The sequence below is a fragment of the Salminus brasiliensis genome, chromosome 7 (assembly GCF_030463535.1).
Source record: "Salminus brasiliensis chromosome 7, fSalBra1.hap2, whole genome shotgun sequence".
Classification (NCBI taxonomy): domain Eukaryota; kingdom Metazoa; phylum Chordata; class Actinopteri; order Characiformes; family Bryconidae; genus Salminus; species Salminus brasiliensis.
In genome coordinates this window covers 39,432,393-39,444,068 of record NC_132884.1, presented here as the reverse complement: position 1 = coordinate 39,444,068, position 11,676 = coordinate 39,432,393, and positions in this window count along the sequence as shown.

Below are 11,676 nucleotides of genomic sequence, written 5' to 3'. Positions count from 1 at the left end.
AGCTGGTATCTGTGAGCAGTTTTATAAGGCCGATGCTAGAATTGAAGGTTTGACATCCAGAGTTGACCTCAGACTAGATTCCACACGGCTCGTCTAAAAACACAATTTTATGGATTTTAAACAGATTATCATTTATTAACAATGCAATTAAAATTCAGTCAATATCACAATGACAGATCTGATATAATTAATATACTGCAAAATATAAAATATACAAAATAATGAGAGAGAACACCTCTCAGGGCCTTCCTCTGCTTCTGGGTTTGGGTCACTTCAGACCCAGATAAGTATATATAATACTATATAAATGTATAATATTTTATATATAGTTTTATATATAATTTATATATTATAATATATAAATGTATAATAAATTATATATTCTACAGAAAATAGATAGTATATGCAGTTGATGTTATAACGTTTAATAGAGTAAACACAAAAACAGTGTTTTCGGGTAAAATTCAAGCTAAATGTAAACATCAGGAGACAAAAAATGTATAGATAATGTATGTATAATGTATTTATAAAGCAGTAACAATTTGATGCTATTATTATTATTATTATTATTATTAATGCATTAATCATTGTGTATTATTATTGATATGATTATTATCATTTATATTATGCAAAACTGATTTAATAAAGATGTTTTTGGGTTATCTGGGAGATGTGAGGTGGACCCCCGTTTTCTGAGCTGTTATAGGAAGTAGGATGAACTTTTCTTAGCTTGCTATTAATTTTTAAATTTTTATAAAGTTTGTTTCCACTGTTTTGCTGGAGGACAGTCATGGTTACTATAACTAGTTGTACCCCATTTAATATATTTGCCAATTTATTGCTTTAAAATGTAAAGTTATTTATAGGTAAACATTAACCTTACCTTATTTGATTGTAATTGGCTAATGTTAGCCTGCTAGCTGACTTACTTGGCTACCCTGGTTCATTAACTAAACATTTAGACCAGGCTTTTTTTTCCTCTCTTCTAATATTTGCTTCACACCCCAGCTGGTAAGGTGTTTTTTTGCAGGTTTGCATATATGCAATGAACTAGGAAGCTTAAATATTATTATTATTATTATTATTATTACTTATTAGAGATTGAATATTGATTCTTATTAGTGATTGAGAATTTTTTTTGGTGACTGTTCTGATTGGCTGTGCTGTGTTGTGTCTGATTAACAAAGCTCTCAGAGCTGAAACACTCCTGAGAAGGTGAGTGATTGGAGCTAAATTGTACCACCAGTACTGTTTCTGTATCTCCGCCCAAATGCTGGGTTGAGCCTTTTGGGTCATTTCCACAGTGTATAGCCCAGCCGCTACGTTACGATGATCCCAGTAACCACTCCTTTTCTTCACAGCTGAAAAGACACTTGCTAGAATATCTGCTGCCAGCAAAGAAGCTTAAATATCAATAAAGATTGAACAGATTTTTCATTTTTTCATTATTGATTAGTGTTTGATCATTGATCATGATCATGGTAGACGAGGTTAGTAGTTAATTTTGTAAGAAAGGGGAAATTATATGGTTAGAAAAGTTAAAAAACAACCCGGTCCTGGGCCAAAGTAACCACATATCTGGGTAATGTCTGGCTCAGTGAGTTGGGTCATTCATAGAACCACATAGACCAGTGCTGGCTTGTGGAAATGACCCAAATTGGGTTGTTTTTAATCCAGCATTTTTACATAATTGTATGTTTTTAAGCTGTTTTGTTGATCTCAGACTTCTTTATTTGCCTTTCCATGACCTAGGCCTTTGAAATATATGCATTTTCTAACGTAGCAATCCCTCATGTGAACATGTTGCTTAGTCTTTAGTTCTTCTGGGTCCTGAGAGCCTTGTCTGTTAATGATCCTCAGACACGAGAGCCGTATTTCTCATGTTCTGAGCCGTTACCCAATACCCTGATATGTTTGGAGCTGCTTACTTAAGAACGCCATACTGAACAAGTCAGCAGAGGGCAGAGGCTCCATGATCTTTAGCAGATAATAGATCACCTGAACCTGTTACACATGAACCTCTGTCAGCCACAGAGTGAGTGAGTGAGTGGACGTTTCCTCAGCGAATGACGGAGACAGAGAGAGAGAGAGAGCTGAGCGAGAGCAATCGTAGTCTCTCACTGTTTGTTTGGGGGGATCATGCTTGACGGATTGATCGGGCCGAGGAGGAAAAGGAGAGTAAATAAGCAGCCAAGTAATGAGTTGCATTAATCACATTTGCTTGCTTGTGACCATCTGATCTCACATGATCTGATCACATACACTATTTTGACAAAAGTATTGGGACACCTGCTCATTCATTGTGTCCTCTGAAATAAAGGGCAATTAAAAAGAGCTGATCCTGCTTTTATTGGAGTAACTGTCTCTACTGTCCAGGGTAGAGGGCTTTCTACTAGATTTTAAAGGAGCAGCATTGCTGTGAGGATTTGATTGCATTTAGCAATGAGGTCACCATCTCACCTTGGCCAACCAGCAATTCCAGAGAGTTCCACTGCCCCACAGCTCAATGCTTCTGGGGGTCTTTATACCCCTCTAGCCCACGCCTGGCATTAGGCAGCATGGTGCCAATAGGTTCATCATGTTTATCCACTCCAGAGAGTCCTATTCTATTGGCAGTACTTGTCCACGGGGACTAGACAAGTTATCTGTGTATGTGTGTGTATATGTGTGTGTGTGTGTGTGTGTGCATTTGCACATCTGTGTCAGCAATGCCGAATGCATTCATTAGAATTGGGGTGTCCACAAATATTTAGACGCACAGTGCATCTGAGACTGGCTGGTGCAGGATGGATGTGTTTATAGTCAGCCTTCACTTTGATGTGGAAATGGGTTTGGCTGTAGTGCTGTGGTGGGGGCGCCCCATGTCGCCTACAACAGTGAAGGTCACTTTGCTTCCCTTTTCATGGCTGTCATGGTCCATAACAGCAGTTTAATTAGTAGTTCATAAAAAAGCATCCGACCAAATGTCTCTTCTGACCAACATCGTTTTAGAGAAGAGGGCTGGTGTCACCTCACATCCTGCCTCTGTTTTTGTTCTCCAGCATCGCATTCACTTTACATCTGGGTCTCCGTGCTGAAGGGAGCCACAGCATGACTGCAGGTTCAATCGAATGTTTGAAACCTTGTGGCCACAGCCCACAGGCAAGCAGCCGTCAGCCTTCTGTAGGACCTGGAGTCATTTAGGTGATCCCTCCTCAATGCCACTTCACCTGTTCCAAGCCAAGTGAGACCAGGTTTGATGTGTGTGGCTATAAATGTGCATGCACTTTATGTCCAAATGTTTGTGGACACCCCCTTCTAATGACACATTCAGCCACCAGACTGACACACACACACACACACAGCTTGTCTAGTCCCTGAAGATAAGTACTGCCATTAGAATAGGACTCTCTGAAGCAGATGAACATGAACCTATTGGCACCATGCTGCCTAATGCCAGGCGTGGGCTAGTAGAGGGGTATAAAGCCCCCCCAGCATTGAGCTGTGGAGCAGTGGAAGAACTGTGTTCTCTGGAATGATGGATGGTGAAGCTCCATCCAGTACTTTCAGGATGAGTTGGGGAATTGGGGATGAGGTGGGGTGGTGATCATCCAACGTCCTGACTTTATTGTTAGTGAGGTCAGGATGTTGGATGATTACCACCCCAGCTGTTATCACTAAATGCTTCTTCCCTGGACAGTACAGACAGTTACTCCAACAAAAGCAGGAGAAACCCAGCTTTTGTAAAACATGTTAAAACAGGAGCATGTGTCCCAATACTTTTGTCCATGTAGAGTAAATGTTCTCGTTTACTACAGTAACTTATTTTTAACTTGTTTATTTTTGTCATTAAATAAAAGTATGTGGGTGCACCTTCTAGTGGGTTTGGTTTGGCCCAATTTCAGCCCATTGCAAGCTCTGCAATCTCCAGCCATGAGCCAGGCCTTATCGCCTGACATCACCAATGCTTTTGAGACTGAATGCAAGCAGATGTTTGTTGGAGCAACTGCTTCTTCTGTCCAGGGAAGAAGGCTTTCAACAAGGCTTTCTACTTCTAAGAAGCATTGCTGTGAAGATTTGGTTGCATTCAGTGATAACAGCTTTGTTAGTGAGATCAGGATGTTGGATGATCACCACCCCACCTCATCCCATTACAATAATTCCAGAGAACACAGTTCTTCCACTACTCCACAGCTCAATGCTGGGGGGCTTTATACCCCTCTCTAACCCATGCCTGGCATTAAGCAGCAGCACGGTGCCAATAGGTTCATGGTTATCTGCTCCAGTGTGTCCTATTCTATTGGCAGTACTTCTCTACAGACAAGCTGTGTGTTCATTTGCACATAAAAGTACAACATAAAGCAGCTGAAGAGGTGTCCACAAACATCTGTCCATATATTGTATTACTGTTTATGAGGTTCTTACACAGTGCATGTCCCACTGGGGCCCAGAAGACACTGCCATTGCTAAGATTACCCCAAAAATTAGTTCCTATTCTATGCGGATTATGATCATTGAAGGTTCTTTGCGGTTTCTGGCCTCTCTCAAGTAGACGTTACATGATTTTAGAGAAATGGTTGGCTCTTATAAATGGAGTTACTCATCGAGGGCCTCGGTGCACAGGCTGGAATACGATCCCTAAGCAAACAGAACAGAATGGTGAGATAACGACGTGGACCATTTACCCTTATTCTGAGCTTTAGGTTCTCATTTCCATTTTGTTTTCATCCGTCCCTCTGTCTTCTCATGCCCCTTTGTCCCCCCAGTGAGACAAATGTCAGCATCGCTTTCCTAATTATCCTGGAGCTGGCTGAATCGAATTAAGCGGACTTTGCACAAATCCAGACGCCGAGAGCATGGAGTGATAGAGGGGCCATAAAGAGTGTGTTTGGGGGTTTAGGGGTTTTGTACCCTTCACACGTGCTGCTCAAGCTCAGAGACAGCAGGGATGTGTATGGAGGCTGGACGGGGGGCCTCATTATCCTCAGCCAAAGCTTCCTTCTTTCTGAGAAGGAGGAAAAAGAGGGGACCCTGGCCAGCCTTGAGATGGCCCTCAAAAGAGCCCACAGTCAGAGGCAGAGCAGAGTTGCTTCGATGTAAAAGAGAAGAGGCAACTTCTGATCGCATTCATTGAAGCGCCATTTGAAATTTAAATTGGCGTGTGGTTTGAATCTTGTGTTCTTTTCGGTGTTATTGTTCCTCACCGCCCCCAAAATCCTTAATAGGTAAAAGCAGCTGTCGCCAAAAAAGCGAGCAACGTTGGAAATGTCATTCCCCAGCATTTTTTTTTATCCAGTTTTCTGCTTTGTTCATATCGAGAGGAAGTGCCAAATAATGAAGTCATTGTGAAACCCCAGACTCTCTGCAGAAAATACAGCTTTAATAGCCTAATATGTGGCTTTCTGCGTTTGCACTAAATCACATCACAGCTGACAAGACATCATTAGCAATTTGCAGCAGCTCAGCCGCAAGTCTTCGGGCCTAAAAATAAAGGATTTTTACAAACACAGTTATGTCGACAGAATGCCACTTATTGAAAACACCAGAACCTTAGATTTCGTAGTGGAGAACTTTGTTGGATCTGTTCATTATGTCCCAAGTCAAAAAAAACAACAAACCAGTCCCAGTGGAGTTCCAGCACAGTTTTAGAGTGACTGAGGATGAAGTCTCCATGTGCAGAGTCACTCTCAATTATAGCCTCCAGACCTTGAAGGAAACAGTGGGGGGTAGAAGAGAAATGGTATCGTGGCTACGTTCTTGACTGTGGGCTTAGCTGAGAATGAGAGTCCCCAGGCTTGTTTCAGTGAAGAGGAAGGAAACCTCCAGACAACGTATACTGTAATGGAAGCATGAGTCAAGTATGGAAATATGGAGCCAGAGCTAGATTTGACTGGAAGTGAAAACGTACTGTGTATTCAATTATCGAATACTCAGTTTTCTTCATTTGGTGGTGAGGTGCAGTGATTCATTGGCTGCACTGGTCCTGCCAAGGTTTGGGCAGTTTAGTTTTACATGAATATTAATTTAGGATGATGTACTAATGGTGCTTGGTGTGGAGTAATGGGTAACAGCACCACCTTCTATGTGGTAGACTGTGGGATTTTATTCCATGGCCAGGCAAACTACAGACACACAACTAAGCCCATTTTCTACCCTATTCAGAAGGCCAGTGACCAAATCCCCATTCATGTGAGCTTCCCCTATCACTAGCAATGCCCCCAGCACTAGGAAGGTGAACATGTAAAGCCACAGCCACTGCCTCTTTACAGCCTGCCACTGATGCCGGCAGTAAGCTCAAAGGACAGCTCAGCCACCCAACTCTGAAACAACAGCTAACAGACGCCTGTGCTGACCAACTATAGTCAATAATGCAACCCCCCCCCCCCCCAGATTTTTCAGATCTGTGTGCTTGCACAGATCTCAGCATTGAGGGGGCGTTCTCCACCCACTAGCATGTGGACCCTCCTCCGCTCGCGGCGTATCCAGCAAGTTGATGGTGGCTCTTCGTGCTGAAACAGGCGTCCGTAAACATATGTCATATCGAGAATTCCCGCTCATAATTCAACCATATTTGGCCGGTCTATGGTTTATGGTCTAAGCTGGTCTTAGTGGTTGAAACGCCGGTCATCCAGTGGAAAACATACCCTATGCTGTTAAGCTAGCTGGTTGCTACGTTACATTACATTTTATCTTGATCATGCAGGTCGTCCAGCTAGGTGATGCTGGACATGCTGGTCGACCAGCTTGATCATGCAGGTTGGTGTGGTGCAACAGGTAATACTGCTATCTGCTAGTGAGCTACCTCACCATGTGGGAGACTGGGGTTCGATTCCCAGGCCGGGTGACTATGCTGTGCTACACCAATAAGAGTCCTTGGGCAAGACTCCTAACACTACATTGGCCCTCTGACCTCTGTAATAAGAGTAACCTTGTAAGTCGCTCTGGATAAGAGCGTCAGCTAAATGCCATAAATGTAAATGTAGCTTGGTCATAACGGTGGTCTAGCATGGTCAGGTTGATAATGCTTTTTAGCCATCTAAGCCAAAAACACACCCTGTGCACACCCCCGACTAAAGCTATAGAGAAATTGACATTCATGGCTAAATGGCTGTAGCAGAAAAACTGTGGCTTGTGGATTAAATTAAACCTCTAGATCAGATCAGATGGGATATTTCGGAGAGAATTATAAGGCCTTGCGCTTACAACAGTTCGGCGTCCTTGAAGCTGAGCGTTTCCTGGCGTAAAATTCAGGAACTGAGCGCCTCTCTTTGTGATGGAGTGCATTTTCTCCATATTGCCATCAATTTAGGCGTGTATCTTGTCAGCGTGTTTACGGTCAGGCTCCTCACTCCATCAATCAGCTTTATGGCAGGAATCATGAAGCCTGGTAATGGTTTGTGACTTTGCCCATTAATCAGGCTGCTGTCTCTGCTTTGTCACTGGGCTGTCGTTTAGGTTGTCATGTATAATGTAATCTCATTTTTCTCCGTGTCCTCTCTTACTGGAGCCCAGTTTAGACAACAGACTGACTCGGTGGGCTAGGACAGGACAGGTTTAAAGGCCAGACGCTGCAGGGGGAGTGGGGACATTAAAAAAAAAAAAAATAAATAAATAAAATTCCCTTTCCTCTCAGAAAATCTTACATATACAATTGCATGTATTAAAATACATATATTTGCATAGTTTTAAGCAACAAAGATTAAGGGTGTGTCCCAATAGAGTACTAGTTACAAATACTAAATAGTTTATTATTTAATTTAATTTATTTAATTTAATTTAATTTAATTTATTATACATTTTTTTTTTCAGATTTTCTACCCATTTCCTCCCCAATTTGGGCCGCAAAGTACCCAACCCATACATACTCTTCTGCCCCATCACGCGCAATGCCCCCCGACACTAGTGAGGGCAGACCAACATACGCCCCCTCTGACAGCTGTGCGAAGTGATGTGAGGGGAGAGCGCCATCTACCCACCCTGGAGAGAGCATGGCCAACTGTGCTCTCTCGGGGCCTCGGCTGCCGACGGCAAGCAGCATGACCGGGATTCGAACCAGTGACCCTCTGATCATAGTGACAGCACCTTAGTTCACTGGAAGATGAAGAATTTATCATAGATAAAAGTGTCCTAAAATATCCATGATGACCAACTGGTCAGTTCTGCACCTGCACTATTAAGGCTAGTATATAGTGTACACCTCAAAATAGTATCAGTGTGTGGTAGGCAATTGGGACGCAGCCCTTGCCTTTGACTGATGTTAAGAGTTAAGAGCTCTGTTTCACTGGGAAGCGATGAGCCCAGAAACAGATTGCTCAGATCGGAGTGTTGGAATTTCATTGTCATGAAACAGGTCAGCACAGGTTAAACAGGGCGAGTTCGGGACCAACCATGGTGGGCCACGGTAATAAACACAGCACAGATTTCATTAGCTTACTCTGCAAAACTCTGTGCTGAGAGCCAAGAAGCTCTCAAACCCCTCACCTGCCAGCCCCATTAATTTAAACCACTGAACCTTAGAAATCGAAGATTAACGTGTCTAAATGCTCGGCATACCTCTGATTCTGAACGTAAATAAAGAAATGGAGGACTGGAGGACTCCTGTCTGCCAAGGCCAGTGTCAGTAAAGTCAGATGCCTTTAACTTGCTTTAGCCTTTTGTAATGAAGCATAATCTCCTCTGACAGGAGATTAATGGCATCTCTTTCTCCACCCTAACACGAGAGAGAGAGAGAGAGAGAGAGGGAGAGAGACGAATGAAGGGAGGGGAAGATAAAGGGAAGGCCTGCAGTCTGTCATCATGCCATCCTGATATGGGGTCGGGTTAAACGGGGTCGCCAACACATCATGATGGGTCTTTTTTTTCCCCTCCCATTCTCTGCTCTACCTGTTTGCTCATGCCTCGCCTCATGCTGTTGTGTTTTAGGGTTAGGCCTGTGTTCCAAAGGTTGGGCAGTAAAGAAAGGAGCCTGTCTACACCCACCATCACTTCACTAATTCACTGTTGCAGGTTCCTTACTGCAGAGCCCCCACCCACCAGAACCCCCACCTTACCCCAGAAGACGGTCAACAGCCAGACTGGACTTGTTGGGTGTACAGCTCCTTAATTTTGCCCAGATATAATCAGTAAGGTCATATTTGTGTTCATCCCACTACTCATACCCACTAGTCAGTTTGGAAACTGCTATACACTGTATGGACAAAAGTATTGGGACACCTGCTCATTTACTGTTTCTTCTGAAATCAAGGGTATTAAAAGGGCCTGTCAAGCTTTTGTTGGAGTAACTGTCTCTACTGTCCAGGAAAGAAGGCTTTCTACTAGATTTTTGAAAGAGCATTGCTTTGAGGATTTGATTGCATTCAGCAACAAGAGTATTAGTGAGGTCAGGATGTTGGATGATGATCACCATCCCCCATCTCACCTTAAAGTATTGTATCTATCATTCCAGAGAACATTCCAGTTTGTCCACTGCTCCATAGCTCAATGCTGCTGGGGGGCTTTATACCCCTCTAGCCCACGGCTGGCACTCCAGGCAGCATGGTGCCAATAGGTTCAGGGTTATCTGCTCCAGAGAGTCCTTCTCTACAGGGACTACTGTTTCAGTAATGGCCGAATGTATGTAATGGATGTGTGCGTGAATGTGTGTGTGAGAGAGAAAGTCTCAGATAGATGTTAGTGGAGGGAACGCTCAAGAGGTTAGCGCCCGATGCTAGCATTTGTTCCATATCCCGCAACAGCTGCTAAACTGCTTTGCAGCTCTGCTCCGTGTTGACTGACTAATTGTTAAACCCAAATGTGAGTGTGAAAGAGCGTGAGAGGCACGCTCGCAAATCGGGCCCCACTGCTTGCGTTACAGATTTATACGTAACCGCATTGGACCCCTAAACGCGTACTGAATTCAGTCAGTGTTGAAAAGGGGCTCGCAGCAGCGGCCCTCCATTTAGGGCTGCGTCTCAAACCAAGCCTTGAGTCTTCAGCCTTATAATAATCGCCTTCTATTGGTGGCTTAAAGGCGAAGTGGAACGGGTGAGAGAGCAATGTGGAGCTTGGTCTTTAGATGTTGTTAGCTGAAAATCACCCAGTTCTGCTCTGCTCTGCTGCCCTGGCAGAAGAACATACATGGTTTCATCATCAGCTTCGGATTTAGCATTCTACAGGAGATGAATCTGTCATCACTGTCCGGAGAGAAAGAGACGTTGGGGGGAGCTGTGATGGAGTTCATTCTCTTTCTCTCTTGCTCTCGCGCTCTCTATCGCTACATTGTTAAATATATACGACCCTTGAGGAACGTCTGGAGGTTCTTCAGTTTGAAACTGTAGAAAAACCTCTTAAGGTGCTTTGAGGAACCTTCAAGACCTTCAAGAAGTTTTCTAGAAGAAAGAGGTTTATTGAAGGTACCACAAAGCACCTTAAGAGGTTTCTCCACAGTTTCAACCGTAGAACCTTCAAAGGTCCCTCAAGGATCTCAAACTTCTCATACGTCTGCATTGGACAGTGTATTGGACTAGAACACACTCTTCCAGTCAGTAGATGTCATAGGCTGTAGGACGCATGGATGGTTATGGGATTTAGGTACATGTTGCTATTATTATTTTAGAGTAATGAATAATAAGCTGTGGTTTAGTGCTGGGAACATTAGAGAGGGCAAAAAAATCAGCAAAAAAAAAAATCTCCAAAAAAGGAGGCACTGTGTTGTGCTTTAAATCTGATTGTGTAAGTGGAATTAGGACATAACTACATTTTGAGAGCTGGACCACGCCTGGAACTCTTCCACCTCAGCCCTAGATATCCCCTGCATGTGTATACTGCTAAGATTCAGGGTCTAGATGGCACAATATAGCAACAACACTGAATTATAGGCGGTTTTTAGTTAAAAAAAAATCAGAGCATACGACCCAGGGCCATATATAGAAATAGACCCGGAGCATATTTTTGAGCTTCAGGCATGTGTTGCACATCACACAGGTCAACAGTGTAGAATGGGCCTAAATGAAGGGGCAGATAAACAGGGAGTTTAACTAGGGCTGCCCACTGAAAGTTGACGAGTGGAATCATCAGTTGGGCTGAGATTCTTCAAGTCGTGCAGTTGAGAAGCTTTTTTTAACAAACAAAAGTTTACAAAAACCCACAAGGATCATAAAGAATGAGAATCCAACGTATTTTTATACTCTAGCAGGGCCGAATATCTGACGCACTTGCTAAAAGATAATGTAAGTGACAAGACTGCAGTGAGGCTGGTGGAAGCGGAAAAGCTCAGCGAGAGGGAGGCAAGTTAGGCTCACTTTAACCAGGATTCAGAGCAGGTCTGAAGTAAGGAGGCATATCTGAAGCTCTGTCTGCAAGAATCCGCTCGTCCTTCAACAACACCGAACACGGCAAACCACTGGAACGGCTGAGCTGCTACATGCGGTTAGTTTATTTACAGGCTAATTCAGAAGATTCAGAAGTAGACAGAAAGGTTCTGTGGATCTCTCTGACCCGTCAGAACATGGGAAAGCATGACCATGTATCTGCCCTGTGATTACTGTAGGCCAGGCCAGTTTTTGGGTTTAGAGCTACAAGCTGTTTGTTGTTCAGGGAAAAGAAACTGAAGACCAAAGTTTCCTTTTTCATCAGAAATCTTTAGTTTAGAAATGTTTTGTTTATTAATTAATTTATTTATTTATGTTTATATATATTTTTTATTTATTTATATTTAAT